The sequence below is a fragment of the Phalacrocorax aristotelis genome, chromosome 3 (assembly GCF_949628215.1).
Source record: "Phalacrocorax aristotelis chromosome 3, bGulAri2.1, whole genome shotgun sequence".
NCBI lineage: Eukaryota > Metazoa > Chordata > Aves > Suliformes > Phalacrocoracidae > Phalacrocorax > Phalacrocorax aristotelis.
Window position 1 is genome coordinate 15,327,921 of NC_134278.1, and position 19,623 is coordinate 15,347,543.

Sequence of the window (19,623 nt, forward strand, 5' to 3'; positions counted from 1 at the left end):
AACCTTAAATGGCTGTAAATGCTTGATATGGGTTACATACTAGGTGCCAAAACTTGGTCAGATAGGAATTCTTTTGGGAGTCGCCTACCTCTCTCCATTTATTACTCAGGGAATGAGTTCTATTGTATTAGGGAATTGACTATCTGATTTAACAACTTTAAAAATATATTATTAAAACTATATCATCCAGGACTGTGTTCCTCACAAAAGCTCCTTGACAGAATATGTACACTCATTTCCAGCACAGAATATAACTTATCATATAAACAGCATACTATCTCTTTTAGAGGCCTATATTAAGTCAAGCATGTTTACTTATCTCTGTCACTTCCTTTCTTCTTTCCCACATTCCTTATTCTTTTTTCCAGTTACACAGTGAAGAATGTACACCCATTTGGTGCTTCGATTTACCACTGGACATGGTAAGAGTGCAATTCATCTGATTAAATGTAGACATCTACATTTTAACTAATCACTTCAAGTTCTTTTTCTGGTTAAGAAAAAAGAATAGGTATGGTTAGTACATGATTATTCTCAAAATGCCTATTTCTCTCCATTGACTGTAACGAGAATTTAGGGTGACTAGCTCAAAGGCAGACAGCTACTCTGTAGATCAGTGTATTTGCTGAAGTGGCCCTCACACACAAAGTCTCTTGAGAGGAAAGAAATGTTTTCCCTGTCTCTCAGTGTCACACAGAATTCAAAAGCATATTAGTCCTGGTGGTGTGGGTTAACCCCGGCCAGCATCTCAGCCCCACACAACCACCTGGTGTCTTTATTACGCTAAACTCTTCTAGTCATTCGACTAACAGACAAGCTAATTAGGGGTGCTTTCATGTTTCTTAGTACATAATAAACAAATAGGCTGCTACTCTAAAAATCAACAAATATACTAATCTGTACCTTTCAAGAAAAATAAACGGCAAATTTGTATTCTCTTGCATATTTTCCTACTCTATTTTTCTGGCATTTTTCTTTTTTAGGGAGGTTAAAGAGGAAGAAAAAGATATAAACAACTTGGAGAGAAAAAAAAGGAAAAAAAAACATTGTAGAAAATACCAAAATAAAGCGCTGATTTTTTTCCATGAAGAATTGCCATATTTTGTCCAGTTCAGTTTTAATTTCAGCTTTTGTTTCTCTCCCTTAGCGTCACTTAAAGCCAGCTCCCCAAATGATTGCTTAATGGTTGATGTACCTAATAAATCAAAAAAGCATGAGGGTGAAGTAAGACAGATGAACAGATTTAAAGTGATACCAATTTTCATCAGGAACTACAATAAAAACTTAAAACCTCATGTGAATGTTGAAGTCTCTAGTTTGAATCTCACTTTTTCTCTAAAAGTTAATGTCCCTTTACTGAGTACACTGAATTCTAAATTAGAAGAGGATTGGTAAACTACATGAGTGACTTAACTGTGAATAAATCCAGAATAATTATTAATTATTTTCAGCAATATTTATACCTTTTCTGTTCCAAGGAAAAACTCAGCCATGTCTCTATAGTAATTTATGCAATAATTTATATGTCCATTGCTCAAAGAATTTTAAAATTGTATTTATTTGAAAGGTGTATATCATGGTAAGTTACAGTTCAGTCTATAATTTTCCCTCTGAAGTAGTATTTTGGAAAACAGAGTAAGATTCTTTTTTTTTTTTATCTAACTTTTGAATTATATTTGCTTATTACATTGACATATGACGTGTATCAGTTTCAGGCATCAAACAGGTGCTAATGACTGCTTACTTTGATTTTCTACATCTGGATGTGAAAGAAACAAATAGATCATCTAATGTCTGTCATCTGCTTATTCTTCTGTGGATGCCTAAATGTGCTGCTTGTGGATTTTCAAATACAATTTGCTCAGAAGGACTCCAGCATAGACCTTTCATTGCTTCACCTGCAAATGCATTACACAGTCACAGAGATACTATCATTTGTGCATACTTCATGTTAGTCTAAAATCTCAAGTAGTCCACTTCAGCTTCAATGTCAGAACATTTATAGCTTATACTGTGGTTATTAGTCCTCTTCTGCTGTATCATACTTTTGCTCTCTTGATATTTGTGGTCAAATGTATTCATCCTTTGAAGACTATAGAGAAGTTCAGAACTGAAGGCGCAAAAAACTCCAAGTTTTTAAAAACATTTTAGCATCAAATGTACAAAAATATATGCTACTTATTCGTACTTCATCTTTTTTTAAGTCTTTTACTTATATAACTCAGTAGCTGTCTTTTTAAGTCTACATATTGAACCATTAAGATAAGCCATTGAGCATTAAGATAAGTGTGTGCATTATGCTTCAGCATGTGTTAAATAAGATTTGTTATGAATGAAGAAGGCAGTAGATTTTACATTTAGAGCACCAGTACAAGCTGACTTTATTAAATTACTTCAGCAATAAGAAATCAGTGACATCCCAGGTTATGTTTATCTAAAAAGCAAAACAAAATCACATCAACCTATTTTTCAGTAGTGAAAATTTGTATTTCCACAAGCTATTCTTACTTTTCTAAGACTTACACATTGTGGCACTCCAATATTGTGGCACTCCAATTCCATTATCTTCTCAAACTGTTCATGGAAGAACATGATTCCACTAATTATCCACCTGCATAACTTTAAACCCATGTGCAATCATGGTAAAGCATAAAGCAATACACAACCAAAAGTGCTCAACTATGTGTGCAAGTGTTTGTGACAGCAGGATCTTCAAATAATATTTTTGGGTTTTTTATATTAAAATTTGATGTCCAGCTTTGCACTGTATAGGTATCACTCATAAAAGCATAAACATAAAGGTACACCAGAAACCACACCAAGCATTTTGTGAACTGTGGAATAATCAACATATCTGGCTAGAATGTGGAGAGGCAGGTCAGTATTTACGTAAACACTGTATGTTTCCCCACAGAAGTACTAGTATTTGCAAACTGCAAACAGTTCCTAGCTTGCCACAAGTGACCAGTTCCATTTCGAAGCACTGTAGCCTTCCTGCTGCGTTCAGGAAAGCTGATGAGCCAGAAATCAGGTAAAATTATAATCGCAAATCAAATCTTTTCCCTGGCAAATGTGGCCAGAGAGGAGGATAATAATTTGCCAAAGGGGCTGTAGATATCCATAGAGTCAGGCACAGGATAGTTGTGCCCATTCTGCATGTTGACAGGGCGCATTGAAGATCTGGCTGCTAGATTTGTTAGCCAAAGGTTGCACTTGAGTCTTGCTGAGACAAGGTATGTGCTCTCGATGTGGAAACACAGTGGTTCCTGGGCAGGAGTAGCTTGGCTGCTGCAGACGGAGAGGCACTCATTGCCTGCCATGTCACCACAGACAGACTTCTTGGGGAAAGGGCATAGGGTCTAGGTCTCAGCAGCTCCTCCACGATTTCAGATCACTTCTGAATGCTGCACCCAATGTTTTTGTGGGTCAGAAGGCAGGCAGACGTGATAGTCACTTCATTCCTGCATGGGGAATGACCCCACAACCCTTGGGACATCACTTGATTTTTCCTGGTTTCATCAGACAGGCAAGGGCAATGCTGTCTTTCTTGTTTACAGTGTCATTCAGTCTATTTTAGTGAAATGAGGGACAGAAGAAAGGGAATAACTAATCCATTACTTCACAATATAGCAGTCTTTGGCTACACTGACCTCATGCAAACATGTTGAATAGTATTGGATCTCTCTAAATTGAGCCAGGTTTTGTTGCACTCTTGACAGAAAAGGGGCAAGGTGTATTGCTTGACCCAAGCAAGTGAAAAGTGGGGACTCCTTCACATCTCCAGCTGCTCCATTTTCCAGACATAAGGAAGGATAAAGAAGTTATGATAAATATTTCCTGACCATTCAGGTGTTTCTGGAAAGGAGTTTTCTTTAACTTTTCCTGCCAGACCATGTCCCAAAATAAATGATGACTGTGTGATAGTACTCAAAACTGCCATTAGGAGGGAAAGAAATTAAGCCAAAGCAAGACGTCAAAGAAAACCGAATGAAATAATTTTCTCATGTTATCTTCACAGATATCTGATAGTTACTGTGTTGTAGCTTTGTTTCAAGCTATGATTACTTTTGTCAGATATACAACAACTCACTAGTCTGTGTGACTTAGTCTGTGATTACTACCTTCCCTGGGACAGGCCAAACAGGCAGACAGGATTCACGATACAAAGAACTCTCTACCTGTTCTCTGACTGTCTGAATTCAGCGACTTAAGTGATAGGGGGTGAGACGTTAGCAAATGTGACACCCGTCTACAAGAAGGGCTGGAAAGAGGATCCAGGGAACTTCGAGTCTGACCTCAGTGCCAGCAAAGCTTATGGAGCAGTTCATCTTTAGTGCCATCACACGGCATGTACAGGACAACCAGGTGCTCAGGCCCAGTCAGCATGGGTTCATGAATCACAGAATCACAGGTTGGAAGGGACCTCAGGGATAATCTTGTCCAACCTTTCTAGGAAAAGCAGGTCCTCCTTAACCTGATCTCCTTCTATGAAAAGGTAACCTGCTTAGTGGATGAGGGAAAGGCTGTGGATGTTGTCTACCTCGACTTTAGTAAAGCCTTTGATACTGTCTCCCACAGCATCCTCCTAGAGAAGATGGAGTCTCATGGCTTGGACAGGTATAGTCTTAGCTGGGTAAAAAATGGCTGGATGGCCAAGCCCAGAGAGTTGTTGTGAATGGAGCTAAATCCAGTTGGCGGCCGGTCACAAGCGGTGTTCTCCTGGGGCTCAGCATTGGGGCCAGTCTTGCTTAATATCTTTATCAGTGATCTGGATGAGGGGATTGAGTGCACCCTCAGCAAATTTGCAGATGACACCAAGTTGGGCAGGAGCATTGATCTGCTTGATGGTAGGAAGGCTCTGCAGAGGGACCTGGACAGGCTGGATTGATGGGCCAAGGCCAATAGTATGAGGTTTAATGAGGCCAAATGCTGGGTCCTGTATTTGGGTCACAACAGCCCCATGCAGTGCTACAGGCTTGGGGAAGAGTGGCTGGAGAGCTGCCTGGTGGAAAATGACCTGGGGGTGCTGGCTGACAGCCAGCTGAACATGAGCCAGCAGTGTGCTCACGTGGCCAAGAAGGCCAAGAGCATCCTGGCTGGTATCAGGAATAGTGTGGCCAGCAGGGGTAGGGAAGTGATTGTGCCCCTGTACTTGGCACTGGTGAAGGCCACACCTTGAATACTGTGTTCAGTTTTGGGTCCCTCACTACAAGAAGGACATTGGGGTGCTGGAGTGTGTCCGGAGAAGGGCGATGAAGCTGGTGAAGGGTCTGGAGAGCAAGTCTTATGAGGAGAGGTTGAGGGAGCTGGGGTTGTTTAGCCTGGAGAAGAGAAGGCTGAGGGGAGACCTTATCGCTCTCTACAACTACCTGAAAGAAGGTTGTAGCAAGGTGAGTGTTGGTCTCTTCTCCCAGGTCACTAGCGATAGAACGAGAAGAAACATCCTCAAGCTGCATCAGGGGAGGTTTAGATTGGATATTAGGAAAAATTTCTTTACTGCAAGAGTGGTCAGGCATTGTAAGAGGCTGCCCAGAGAGGTGGTAGACTTGCCACCCCTGGAGGTATTTGAAAGACATGCAGACGTGGCACTTCAGGGCATGGTTTAGGAGACATGGTGGTGTTGGGTTTATGGTTGGGCTTGATGACCCTAGCGGTCTTTTCCAACCTTAATGATTCTATGATTCTATAATTCTATGATACACAGTGAGGTGCTGGAGAGGACTGTCTACTCCGCTGTAGAGTTGAGGTAGAAAAACGGAGCTTTCAGTGATGAAATAGACCACAGTTATACCAGTGGTGGTATTTATGTATGTAGTATAAGATGTATATGCACTGCATTGATTGCTTTACTTTTACTCATCTTTTCATGTCGGTTATGTGGACTGACAGATTGCACAGCTATTGCACTTTGCTATCCCAGTGAACAGTGCACCTCTTTTCCGACTATTACATCTTGTGGATGTATTAACCATTTTGCAGAAACCAAATTATTCCTTCTTGAATACAAAGAGGCAACAGTTTTCTTGCCAGGAAGACTTTTTCATTAGAGCAAGGTGGAATACAAATTGTCTCTTCCAGAATTGGAAGACCATTACTATCTCCTAGTGCAAATACCAGAAAATTTTAAAATCTTTTATCCTCCAATATAAATAGGTAGCAAGATCTACAGGGTTGGGGGGGAGGGAGTTGTTTATTTTAAACTGTACATATACCAATGTTTTACTGTGTGTTTTCTCCCTCTGATGACAGGATGAAATAACAAAGAACATGAAAGATCTTTTTTGAATTATGAGCTCTCGTATTGATGTGAAAATTAATAAAATGATATAAGAATCTATGGAGAATATTATAGAACCCAAATAGGGAAAACTACTTAATTCTACTCAGCAGTCCAAATATTGTGACTTTTTGTCCATGAATCCATTTATTTTGATGCTTCTTCAACATCAAATATCTTTCCATGTTATTGCAGTGCTCTTTACAGATTAGTAAATAGAACAATATGTTAACCAGAATTCAAACTCTTCTGATAATCAAGAAGTTATATTAATGAATACGCTTACAGTGCAAATATTTGAATTAAAGTTTTGAATTTAAATTGCACGTAGTTAGCAACATTTCAGTCTTAGTGGAAGGAAAGAGCATTTTTCTATTAGTTTCCAATACTGACATGACTTTAACCACTATACCGCACTGACATATGTATTACGATAGGTAGGATGCGTAAGTAGTCAATGGCATAGCCACAGGCTCATTTTGGTATTTCTACTCATTATATTTAGTTCAAGGATGACAAACAGGCAAGAAAACAACTATACAGTTCTATCCCAACTCATAATTGCAGTAAAATAAAACTGTTTTTAGATTGTTTAGTGTTATAAACTTGAAGCAAGAGAATGAATGTGGCGTGAGTGTGGCAAAATACATTTTCAAAAAATTGAAACTCTCATAAGACTGTGATTTATTTTTGCTTCAGTCATGATTTAAAACACACCACTCAGCCAAATCTGAAGAACGTGAAGAATGGCACAATTTGGGCACATATAAATCAGATAACACTCAGTACCTCTATGCTGTAAATTTAAAAAGATTTTCCTCCCAAACTTTTAATCTATATTAATTTCTATGAGACATGAGCCTACGTGATGCATTTTGGATGTGGATTTGGACACAATTTCCCCTAAATTTTAAGACTGACACCTGTGCATGACAATGGGTTTATTTTTCATGCTAATACTGAACTTCCCACTTTTACAGCCTCTTTATTTACTCCTTTGTTACTGTACAACCGCACTTACAAAATGTGGCTATAGTTTTAACATTTTATAGAGTCTCCACTGTGCCTTTGAGGATCTTTTGAGTTGTTTTCCTTCTTCCCTACTCCAGTCTCTGAAGTATAGGAGGTTTGATTGTTATCCCTTATCAATAAGTTCTTTTGTAATCACAGAATCACAGGATCCCAGTTTGGAAGGGACCTCAGGGATCATCTAGCCCAACTTTTCTAGGAAGAGCACAGTCTAGACAAGATGGCCCAGCACCCTGTCCAGCCAAATATTAAAAGTGTCCAAAGTGGCTGAGTCAACCACTTCCCTGGGGAGATTATTCCAATGGTTGACTGTTCTCAGTGTGAAAAATTTCCCTCTCATGCCCAGTCGGAATCTCCCCAAGATCAACTTGTGTCCATTCCCCCTTGTCCTCTCATCAGTATTTCCTATTTTGTCTGAACCTGTTTATGTTTGCACAAGGGTTTTTACTCTTGTAATATACTTCTTCCGTAATAACACTAAGAAGTGTTATGGAGAACTCTTCAAATTCTACTGCATCTGATGTCTTCTGACTGGCTTCTCTCCCACCTATCAGATTTTATTTGTTCATCAATGTAATTCTCTTGCTCTCATCTGAGCGATTATTGCCTGTGTGATCTGTAGTAAGTAGCTTTAACACTGTTGTAGTACTCTAGGTTGCTGACCTCATCTATTGATATTTTTTCTATATTACCGTAAGGGTGAAGTTGTTCCTTTGTAGAATTCTTTTGTCATGATTGATACAAGAAAAACAAGGAGTCAATGATTCTCAGACAGGTTGAACTGTTGGTAATGAAAAAGTCCTAAGAACCTTTTTTTGGACAAAGAGGTCAACATACCTGAAGCATACAGCTGAACTTAATGGTTGTGAAGGGTTATTTCAAGAAAGGTTACATGTATAAAGACTTTTGAAAGAGTGAAAATTATGCACTCTTTTAGATGAGTACTTTTTCTGAATTGTAAAACCAAAGGAAATTATCTATATACAACTTAGAGGTGTTTAGAACTAAGAGATCATAGAATCATGGAATCATTAAGGTTGGAAAAGACCGCTAGGGTCATCAAGCCCAACCATAAACCCAACACCACCGTGTCTCCTAAACCATGCCCTGAAGTGCCACATCTGCACGTCTTTCAAATACCTCCAGGGGTGGCAAGTCTACCACCTCTCTGGGCAGCCTCTTACAATGCCTGACCACTCTTGCAGTAAAGAAATTTTTCCTAATATCCAATCTAAACCTCCCCTGATGCAGCTTGAGGATGTTTCTTCTCGTTCTATCGCTAGTGACCTGGGAGAAGAGACCAACACTCACCTTGCTACAACCTCCTTTCAGGTAGTTATAGAGAGATCAAGATCAAGTAACTATTTCCTCTTAGACCTAGATGGTAACATTTTCAGAGTCTTAAAGTGAGTATGTCTACAGTGTGAATTAGATGAACTTGAGGTGCATGAATTCAGCCCTAAGATCCTGAAAAGTCCTTCTCCTTTGTTGCCTAATCCAATGTATTCACTAATAATTGTCTTAGACATCTGCTTTGCGTCTATTTTACAGCATCTTAATCTTGACAAACGTGGCTTATGTGGCAAAGGTTTTTTTTTGGGGGGGGGTGGGGCTGTAGGGGTGCATTCTATGAGACAACACCAGAAGCTGCCCCCATGTCAGACAGAGCCACTTCCAAATGGCTCCAAAATGGACTTGCCACTGGCCAAAGCTGAGCCCACTAGTGACATGATAACATATTTAAGAAAGCTTAAAAAAGGCTGCACAACAGCTGTGGGAGAGATGAGTGAGAATGTGAGAGAAACAACCCTTCAGACACCAAGGTCTGAGAACAAGGAGGGGGAGGAGATGTTCCAGGTGCCAAAGCACAGATTCACCTGCAGCACGTGGTGAAGACCACGGTGGTGCAAGTTGTCCCCCCACAGAGGACCACAGCGGAGCAGATATCCACCTGCAGCCCATGGAAGACTCTATGCCAGAGCAGGTGGGTATACCTTGAAGGAAGTTGCAGCCCCTGGAGAGCCTATGCAGAAGCAGGCTCCTGGCAGGACCTGTGTCACACAGAGAGGAGCCCATGCAGGAGCAGGTTTTCTGGCAGGACATGTGACCTATGGGGAACCTATGTTTGAGCAGTTTGTTCCTGAAGGACTGCACCTTGTTGAGATGACACATCCTGGGATAGTTCTCGAAGAACTGCAGCCTGTGAGAAGGACCCACGCTGGAGCACCTCATGAAGGATTATCCTGTGGAAGGGACTTCACACTGGAGCAGGGGAAGAACTCTCCTGAGGTGGAAGGAGCAGCACCATAACATGTGATGAACTGACTTCACACCCTATTCTCCACCTCTCTGTGCTGCTCAGGGAGAGGAGGTAAAAGAGTTTGAGTGAAGTTGAACTTGGGAAGAAGGGAGGGATTGGACGGAGAGTGATTTTAGTTTTAATTTCTTACTATCCTACTCTTTTACAATTAATTGGCAATAAATAACGTTAATTTCCCCAAGTTCAAGACTGGTTTTGCCTGTGATGGTAACTGGTAAATTATCCCCCTGTCCTTATCTCAAGACACAAGCTTTTCCAAAGTATCTTCTGCCCTTCTTGTCAATGGAGGGGGTGTGATAGAGCAGCTTGGTGCACACATAGTAGTTAGTCAAGGTCAACCCACCATACAGAGCAACACAATACCTATCTTCTTCCCAAACCTCTCACATGGCCAAGAGTGCATTGCCATATCTCACATCTGCTAAGTACAAGGAAGATCAAATTTGGGGCACCTAAGAAAAATGGCAAGTATATCTCTCTTTGGAAGACCCAACTATTTTTCAAAACAAAGTCAGTCCAGCTTTGAAACTTCTCTTATTTCTTGTAAGGGTAAAATAAGCTAACTCACACACACTTATTCACCCACTACTTTTGTAAAATTTGTTTGGGGCCAGGCATTAGTAATATGGTATGTTAAATGGTACTACAGCCCTCTGTGAAGCCTGAAAAAAATGTGCAATGTAGTGCTGAATCACTCTGGCAGGCAAAAGTTTAAACTGTACTCAGAATATATGGGAAAATCAGGCCAGTCTTCTGACTGACTAAGAGAAATGTACCTCTGAAGGAATGTCCAAGTACAGTGAAGTTCAAGGAGAAAATTTAGCCAGAGGCTTATATTGTTTGGTTTTTTTTCTTTGCATTGAGTAATCTTAGCATCTCTATGAGATGTACAGAGGGTGTATGTATTAGTCTTTTACATACTAATAGTGTGGAATGTAAATAACTTTGGATGTCTAGAAACTGTGGTAACTGCTTAAACCTAGATTTACTCTTGTGCTATAAATGTAGTTATAATGACTATGCTGATGGCTAATAAACTTGTACAGTTGCTCAAAAAATGTACAAATAGTCATTAGCCTTAAATAAAGAGTGGCCAGGGGGTAGGGGGGGAACAGTATCAAACAAAACCTGTCTTCTTTCACCACTGACTTTATTATAGAAAAATGCAACTATTAAAAAAAAAAAAAGGAAAGTTGAGAATCTGATATTACAAGGTAGTAAATGTGAGAGATGCTTCCCATTCTGTGTGCTTTCAGGCCACTCTGCTGAACAAAACAGACAGTGTTTGTTTCAGAGTAAATGAGTGTATCATAATTAACTGAGATTTTAATTTGATCTTAGATGAAGTGTTCAATAGAAACTCTAGATCTTCCAAAAGACACTTAAAAGTGACAGGTGTTATTAAGGTTTGGTGGGAAACAATGCTATATCTGGTGTTTGTTTTCATTTTATGTATCTTTGTCCATCAGGTAGGTAGAGATTATGCATTTTACTTGAGACTCATCAGCTTTGCTCACATACAGATTTCTTCTAGCTCAAAACTAATATAAGATATAAGTGAATTGTTAGATAGAAAGAAGGCTTTTATAAGCTATATTCTGATTTTTATCTCACAATTTGAGAGAGAAAAATATATTGGCATAAATATATAGATTAATTGTACCTATTCTAAAAGCAGAACATTTTACAGCCATTAAAAAAAATAAGTTATTGAAATGTGGGTGGATATATTCCACCTGTTATATTTTAAAATATGAGCAAATGTTTAATTATGGTTAGAAAAATCTCCTATGCAATATTTAAAGTAAATTATAAAATAAATTATTGAGACTGAGTCCAATAACAAAGCAATGATATCCAGAAAAACTAACATAGTCTTGAATCTGTCTTTTTCACCTGCTAATTTATTCATGTTAGATCCAAATCTCAAAATCATCACAAAAGTAAAACAACAGTGAATCGGCAAATATTTTGCCCAATAAGATGGAAGAAAAGTTTTCTTTGGCCTTTGGGCCAAAGGAATATGGAAATGACAGGAACAAGAGAAAGGACCTTAAAACAACATGATCTTGGGTAATATTCACCAAAAGATAAATCACCTTTTCAAGAAATTAGTACAGAAATACAAACATGTAACAGAAAAGGTGTTCTTCTGCCATACTATTTCAAAAACCATCCTGCACTTTTAAAGCTCTAATGATTTCTTATGTCTTCACTACTGCCTTATGTACAAAACCTTTAATATCTTCTTTGGTCTCTTTTCATGGTATTACTAAACATAAGGGAAATGAAAGCAGAACTTTGGTTGTGAATTACATTTTAAAAGAACAAATTGTTACAACAAAAAATGTGAAATTTTTATATGTAAAAAAAGCCCTCAAAATGTTGTCCAAGTTGTACATATGAACCACAGAGATTCTGAAACCTTTTGCACATTACTAAATTGCACAAGCCTCAGAGTAACCCTAGAGGCTTTAAGCCACAATTAGTTTTCCATTTCTTTTGCCTTAGAGAAAGATACAGAGGGTTATCTTCTATTGATCTTAATCAGCAATAAGTTAGCTCCACCACCATCAAGGCCATTCTGATCCATCCCTGTTACATTCAAAAAGAAAGTCGCAGTTAGTGTTTCCACCTGCATAGCTGGATGGATAGCTGAAGTCCAAGTAAAATACTCTTAATGAGATTCCTACTGTCTTTGCTATTCTTGCATCCATTTACAGTCCAAGCCCAATCCTTAGATTGAGTAGGAATTCTCTTCTTTGTGGCCAATGCCTTTATTATCCTAATAATGAACAATTACAGAGATACAACTGTTTAAAAGGACCTTGGAATTATCATAATAATATTCTTCTGTTTTTGTAGAACCTGTGTATTTAATGCTGTTGTCAGCATAAAAGTGAAAAGTAATATTAATAGGAGCACACTCACTGGAATTAGAAAGTAAGCGGTGACACATCTATTATTTGATACAGTTACTCGGTGCAAATATTAAGTGCTCGGCTACTGCTGACCCTATAAAGAAGCAGGAAATCAAAGGTGAAATAGATAAATACCTTTTGTCTCCTAGTTATTGAGTATAATAAATAAAAGATTAAAATGCAATTTAATGCAAATGGTAAGTTATGCTATGAATCATTCTTTAGAAGCTAAAGATATGAAAAAATTAGACTGCCATTGGAGGTCACACAAAACAGAGAAGTTAGTTCCCTGCATGGTGGTAATGCCCCTTCTTCATAACCATACAGAGGCCCTGAACAGAAAACCACTTCAATTCCCAGCACAGTCCATGACAGAACGTCACAGTTATATCCTGTACACACACTCAAGGCACACACATTTTTTCCTCTCCTGCATCCTTTTTCAGTGGTTTAATTTTGTGTAGCCAAAATAGAGGCCCGTTACACCCATAAAGTAGAAGCAAATTAAGCAAGTTATAATCAATATTTGCTTGCCTTAAATACAAATATAACCACACTAAACCAGCATAACCAGCAATAGTGTACAATCATTGTATCACACTGTAATATTAATTGCATTTTGTAACACTGATGTATAATCTGTTATATATATTAGTTATATATTTATTATATGTATTATATATTTATATATCATTGTCATATGCATTATAACAATAGTATATAATCATTTTATTACACTGTAATACTACTAATTACATTTTGTAACACCAATAAGCATAAATATATAGATTATTTGTACTATATCCTAATATTTATTGACACAGCCACAGTCAATATGGTTATTTCAACTTCCCTGATTTGGGACATCACAGTTCTGATCTCCATCCAACCTCCTAACCCAAACTCTGACAAAATACCCAATACAAGAATAATCTTCTCTTTCTCTTTATTTTACTTAGATCACCTAGTCTACTTACACTTCGGTGGTACTGTATCTCACACTGCTGGAAGCGTCTGATAGTTGTTGTTTCTCTCCTTTTACAAAGTAGTAAATATAAAATAGAACTAATATAACACCACTGATGGATAGCAATGTTGAAAAACACGACCAAAAACCCCCACATTTATTAGTCATGGAAAGGGTAAATGAAAAATCTCATAAAACAGAAGCATGATGTTTGACTTTCTGAAATCCGTGTTTCATTATTGTTTTATTTTTCTACCTTGTGTTAATGTAAATGTAGTATATTCATGGAGACTTGCACTTTTTATTATAGGTATATAGCCACTTTCTCTACCTGATTTCAAAATAAGGTTTTGTTGTTAAGTGAAAATATGTCGATAATTATGTAGTAGCTTTAGGAAATATGCGATTCTTTGATTTACCAAAATACACTTGTTTATCACTGGCACATCCCTCTGCATCATTCTAAAAATCATCTAATCATCTTCCTCTCCTTCCAATGTCTACATAGGAATCCCTTGCATGAAGATATACTAACAATATGAAAACAAATTCAGATATGTCTTGCTCTATGAATTATTCAAACAAAAATGCTTGGAAGCTGTCAATATCCACAAACTCCATGTAATTGGAATGAAGTTTTGATTGACCTTTTGGACTGAGATTAAGGGAAACAAAGTACTTTGTAATTCAGTTATGCAGTTCTGAAAATCTTATTGTAGACCTTTGGTATTTAGGTAATTGGAACAAGTTAGGTGAATATTTTGTTTCCTTTTCATCAGTGTTTGAGCTTGACTTTTCACAGAACATGAAAATATCTGACTGGTAGATCTGACTTCATTATTCTTCACTCTGTAAATGTACCGATATCCATATAGACAAATAGATATGAGTTTATATTTATCTCTGTATTGGCATGGAAGAGTATATGAATGTGGATACAAATGTATTAAGGGGTAAGCAGGATAAAATCAATTTAAATTGGAAGACTGGGTAGCATCTCTTTTAGAGGGGAAACTGGCCATAAACAGTCATTGATGTAATCATGAGATCATGGGACAAAAGTAAAAGTGGATTCTAGAAAAGAACAAGTTTTGGAAATTGTTTGAAAATTAATAAAAACTCAGAAATGCCTCAAGAAAAATACAAGCTTTAAATTATTTTTTTCAAGATGATTAATACAATTCTGAGGAAATTTGTGAAATATATAAAGACCATTCCATTATAAAAAAATCTAAGGCATATCAGAGAGGATATAGTGATTTTTACATGGAGTTATAAGCACCCTTCCAGGTACCTCTCTGTTAGTAGCAAATCTTCTGATAGAAAAGAGTCAAAGGAAGGGTGATTTTGTAAGTCATTTGCTGCCTAATACACCTATTATAGCTGTAGATACATTTTCATGGAGTTTGGTTTGGTTTGGTTTTTTTTGTAGAGGATTGGTAAAAAGAGTTTTACTGTGTTTGTAAAAGACAACATTTAATCTTAGAACTTGTGATGTGTCCCAGTTTGCAGAACTATTAGTGTTATGACATAAATTTTTTCCATGAAGAACAATCTTACCTGGATTTCTCAACCCTGTAGGTATTAACTGGCTATTGACATCAGGATCCTGAGAGGAGAAAGCAGGGCAAAAAGCAAGATCATGGTGCTCCACTTCAGGAGAGCAGACTTTGGCCTCTTCTGGCATCTGCTTGAAAGACTCCTATGGGATAAGGCCCTGGAGGGAAAAAGGGCCTGAGAAATCTGGTTGATATCCAAGGATCTCTTCTTCCAAGATCAAGAACCGTCCATCCCAATGAGAAGAACATCAAGCAAAAATGCCATAAGGCCTGCATGGATTAACAAGGCTCAAACACATAAAGGAAGCATAGAGAGGGAGGAAGCAGGAACAGGTAACCTTGAACCATCTAGGCATGCATGGTTAGGAAAGCCAAAGCCCACATCTGAAGTTGATTCTGGCAAGAGATGTCAAAGGCAACACGAAGGGCTTCTGCAAGTACCCAGATGACTAAAGGAAGACTAGGGCAAATATAAGCCCACTGCTGAATGCAGCAGGGGACCTGGTTACAGAGGATGTGGAGCTGAGGTACTGAATGCTTTGTTTGCCTCACTATTTACTAGCAAGACTAGCTTTCAGGAATACCAGGCCCCATAGACCAGGGGGAAAGGCTGGAGCAAGGAAGACTTACCCTTGGTGGAGGAGGATCAGGTCAGGGAATACTTAAGTAAATTGGACATATGCAAATCCATGGGTCCTGATGAGGTGTATCCATAAGAACTGAGTCAGATGACTGATGACTGAGGCCACCCTAAATTATCTTTGAATGATCATGGTGTCTGGGAGAGATGCCTGAGGACTGGAGGAATGTAAATGTCACTCCTATCTTCAAAAAGGGCAAGAAGGAGGACTCAGGGGACTACAGACTGGTCAGCCTCCCTCGGTCCCCGTAACGGTGATGGAACACCTAATCCTGGAAACCAATTCCAGGTGCATAAAGAGCAAGAAAATCAGCATAGATTCACCAAGAAGTCACACAATCACAGAATCACAGAATGGTAGGGGTTTGGAAGGACCTCTGGAGACCAGCTTGTCCAACCCCCCTGCTTGAGCAGGCACACCCAGAGCAGGGGGCACAGGAATGCATCCAGCCAGGTTTTGAATGTCTCCAGGGAAGGAGAATCCACACCCTCCCTGGGCAGCCTGTGCCACTGCTCTGGCACCCGCACAGGAAAGAACTTTTTTTCTCATGTTTAGCTGGATCTTCCTGTGTTCCAACTTGTGCCCATTGCCCCTTGTCCTGTCATTGGGCACCACTGAAAAGAGTCCAGTCCCATCATCCTGACATCCACCCTTTACGTATTTATAGGTATTGAAGAGATCCCCCCTCAGCCTTCTCTTCTCCAGGCTGAACAAACCCAAGTGTCTCAGCCTTTCTTCATAAGGGAAATGCTCCAGTCCCCTGATCATCTTGGTAGCTCTCTACTGGACTTCCTCAAGCAATTCCCTGCACTTCTTAAACTGGGGGGGCCAAAAATGGACACAGTACTCCAAATGTGGCCTCACTAGGGCAGAGTAGAGGGGGAGGATAACCTCTCTTGACCTGATGGCCACGCTCCTTTTAATGCACCCCAGCATACTATTGGCCTTCTTGGCCACAAGGGCACGGTGCTGGCTCAGGGTCATCTTGCAGCCCACCAGCACTCCCAGGTCCTTCTCAACAGAGCTGCTTTCCAGTAGTTCAGCCCCCAACCTGTACTGGTGCATGGGGTTGTTCCTCCCCAGGTGCAGGACCTTTCACTTGCTCTTGTTGAATTTCATCAGGTTCCCCTCGGCCCAGCTCTCCAGCCTGTCCAGGCCATGCTGAGTGGCAGCACAGCCTTCTGATGTATCAGCCACTCCTCCCAGCTTGGTATCATCAGCAAACTTGCTGAGGTTACACTCTATCCCATCATCCAGGTCATTGATGAATACGTTGAACAGGACTGGACCGAGCACAGACCCCTGGGGAACACCACTAGTGACAGGCCTCCATCCAGACCCTGCTCCGTTGATCACGACCCTCTGAGTTCTGTTGTTGAGCCAGTTCTCAATCCACCTCACTGTCCACTCATCCAACCCACACTTCCTTAGCTTGCCTGTGAGGATGCAATGGGAGACAGTGTCAAATGCCTTACTGAAGTCAAGGTAGACAACATCCACTGCTCTCCCTTCATTGACCCAGCCAGTCACACCATCATAGAAGGCTATCAGGTTGGTCAAGCATGATCTTCCCTTGGTGAATCCATTCTGACTGCTTCTGATAACCTTCTTGCCCTCTACATGCCTCGAGATGACCTCCAGGATGAACAGCTCCATCACCTTTCTGGGGATGGAGGTGGGGCTGACTGGTCTATAGTTTCACAGGTCCTCCTTCCTGCCCTTTTTGAAGATTGGAGTGACATTTACTTTCCTCCAGTCCTTCTGCACCTTTTCTGTCCTCCGTGACCTTTCAAAGATGATGGAGAGTGGCTCAGCAAAAACAACCAGTTTGCCTAGGTGATCTCTGACCCAATCCTTCTCAACCTATGGTAAGTCTTCCTTTCTCCAGATTTGTCCTCTCTTCTCTGGGGGCTGAGATACCTGAGGGCCATCCTTAGCAGTAAAGACCAAGGCAAAGAAGGCATTCAGTAACTCCACCTTTTCTGTGTCCTGAGTCGCAAGGGCCCCTTCCTTGTTCAGCAGTAGGCCTACTGTATCCCCAGTCTTCTTGCTTCACTAACTTGATAAACTTCTACAGTTAAATGACTGGCCTGGTGCATGAGGATATTGTCTGCCTGCTCAATGGATATTGTCTGCCTTGATTTCAGTAAGGTCTTCAACACTGTCTCCCATAAGATCCTCACACAGAAGTTGATGAAGTATGGGTTGGATGAGCAGACAGGGAGGTAGACAGAAAACTGGCTGAACATATAGGCCCAGAGGGTAGTGAACAGTGGCACAAAATCTAGTTGGAGGCCAGCAACCAGTGGTCTACCCAAGAGGTCAATACAGTCTTGTTTGACGTCTTTATTGAGGAGCTGGCTGATAGGGCAGAGTGTACCCTCCCCAAGACTGCAAATGACACCAAACTGGGAGGAGTGGTTAATATGCCAGAGGGTTGTGCTGCCATCTAAAGGGATCTTGACAGGCTTGAGAAATGTTCTGACAGAAACCTCATGAAATTCACAAAGTGAAAAGTCTTGTACCTGGGGAGGAATAACCCCAGGCAGTAGTTCAGGCTGGGGGCCTCCCTGCTGGAAAGCAGCTTGGCAGAAAGGCACCTGGGAGACTTAGTAGACAGCAAGGTGAACATAAGCCAGCAATATGTCCTTGCGGCAAAAGGGGCTAGCAGTGTACTAGATTGCATTAGGCAAAGGATTGTCAGCAGGTTGAGGGAGGTGATCCTTCCCGTCTACTCAGCACTGGTTAGGTCACACCTGGAGTACTGAGTCCAGTCTTGGGCTCCCCAGTACAAGAGGGATAAGGACATGCTGGAGAAAGTTCAAACACAAATATGTTAAAATGATTGGAACATCATTCATGAGGAAAGCATGAGAAAAATGCAACTATTCAGCCTCGAGGAGATGGGTCAGGCGTCTCTTATCCATGTGTACAAGTAACTGCTGCAGGGGGAGTAAAGAAGGCAGAACCAAGTTCTGTTCAGAGATGGCCAGTGACAGAACAGGCAATGGGCAAAAACTGAAGCACAGGAGGCTCCATCTGAACATCAGGAAACACTTTTTACTGTGAGAGTGACTGAACACTGGAACAGATTGCCCAGAGGTGTTGTGGTATCTCTCTCCTTGGAGATATTCAAAAGCCATCTGGACATAGTCCTGGGCAACCAGCTCTAGGTGCCATGCTTGAGCAGCAAATTTGGAGAAGGCGATCTCCAGAAGACCCTTCCAACATGAACCATTCTGTGATTCTGTGACCTGACCTACCTGTCTCCTTTCATACTTCATAAATTCTGAGCTTTTATTAACTTTATCTGTTTGTGAAAAACTATCTGTTTATTGCACTTATTCAAGGGATTCCAGCCATTCCTCGGTGAATGTGGTAAGCAAAAGTAGGAATTGTTTGGAAAAAATACATTCACAACTAGAGTTCATCTACCGAGTTGCACATGCATAGCTTCTATTATCTGCCACAAATGATTAAACTTCTTCAAATAACAGCATTGCATCCCATCTGGTCTCTGTGAATACAGGGTCATTGACTTCAAACAAATTTTCCTAGTTTACAACCATAGAAGATTTTCCTGTCAAGTTAAGAGCATCCATCTTGCTAATATGTATTCTAGAGGTACTGCTGAAAGAACAAGAGTTCATGGAGGTACGCTACAGAGATGCAGTAGAGAGGTAAGATTGCTTTGGTAAGCTCTCAGTTAATATTACAATGTCAGCAATTATTGTTTCTGAAATGGTGTAATTATTCCAGAAAGTACCAATTCTCTATCTTGAAGCTATAGTTCCACAAGAGTCATTCAAATGTCATATCCACCACGGTTCACAGAGAAGGCATAAAGCAGAAACATCTCTGAACACTAAAATGTCATTGGTGGATATTTTCTGAACCGATTCAGTATTG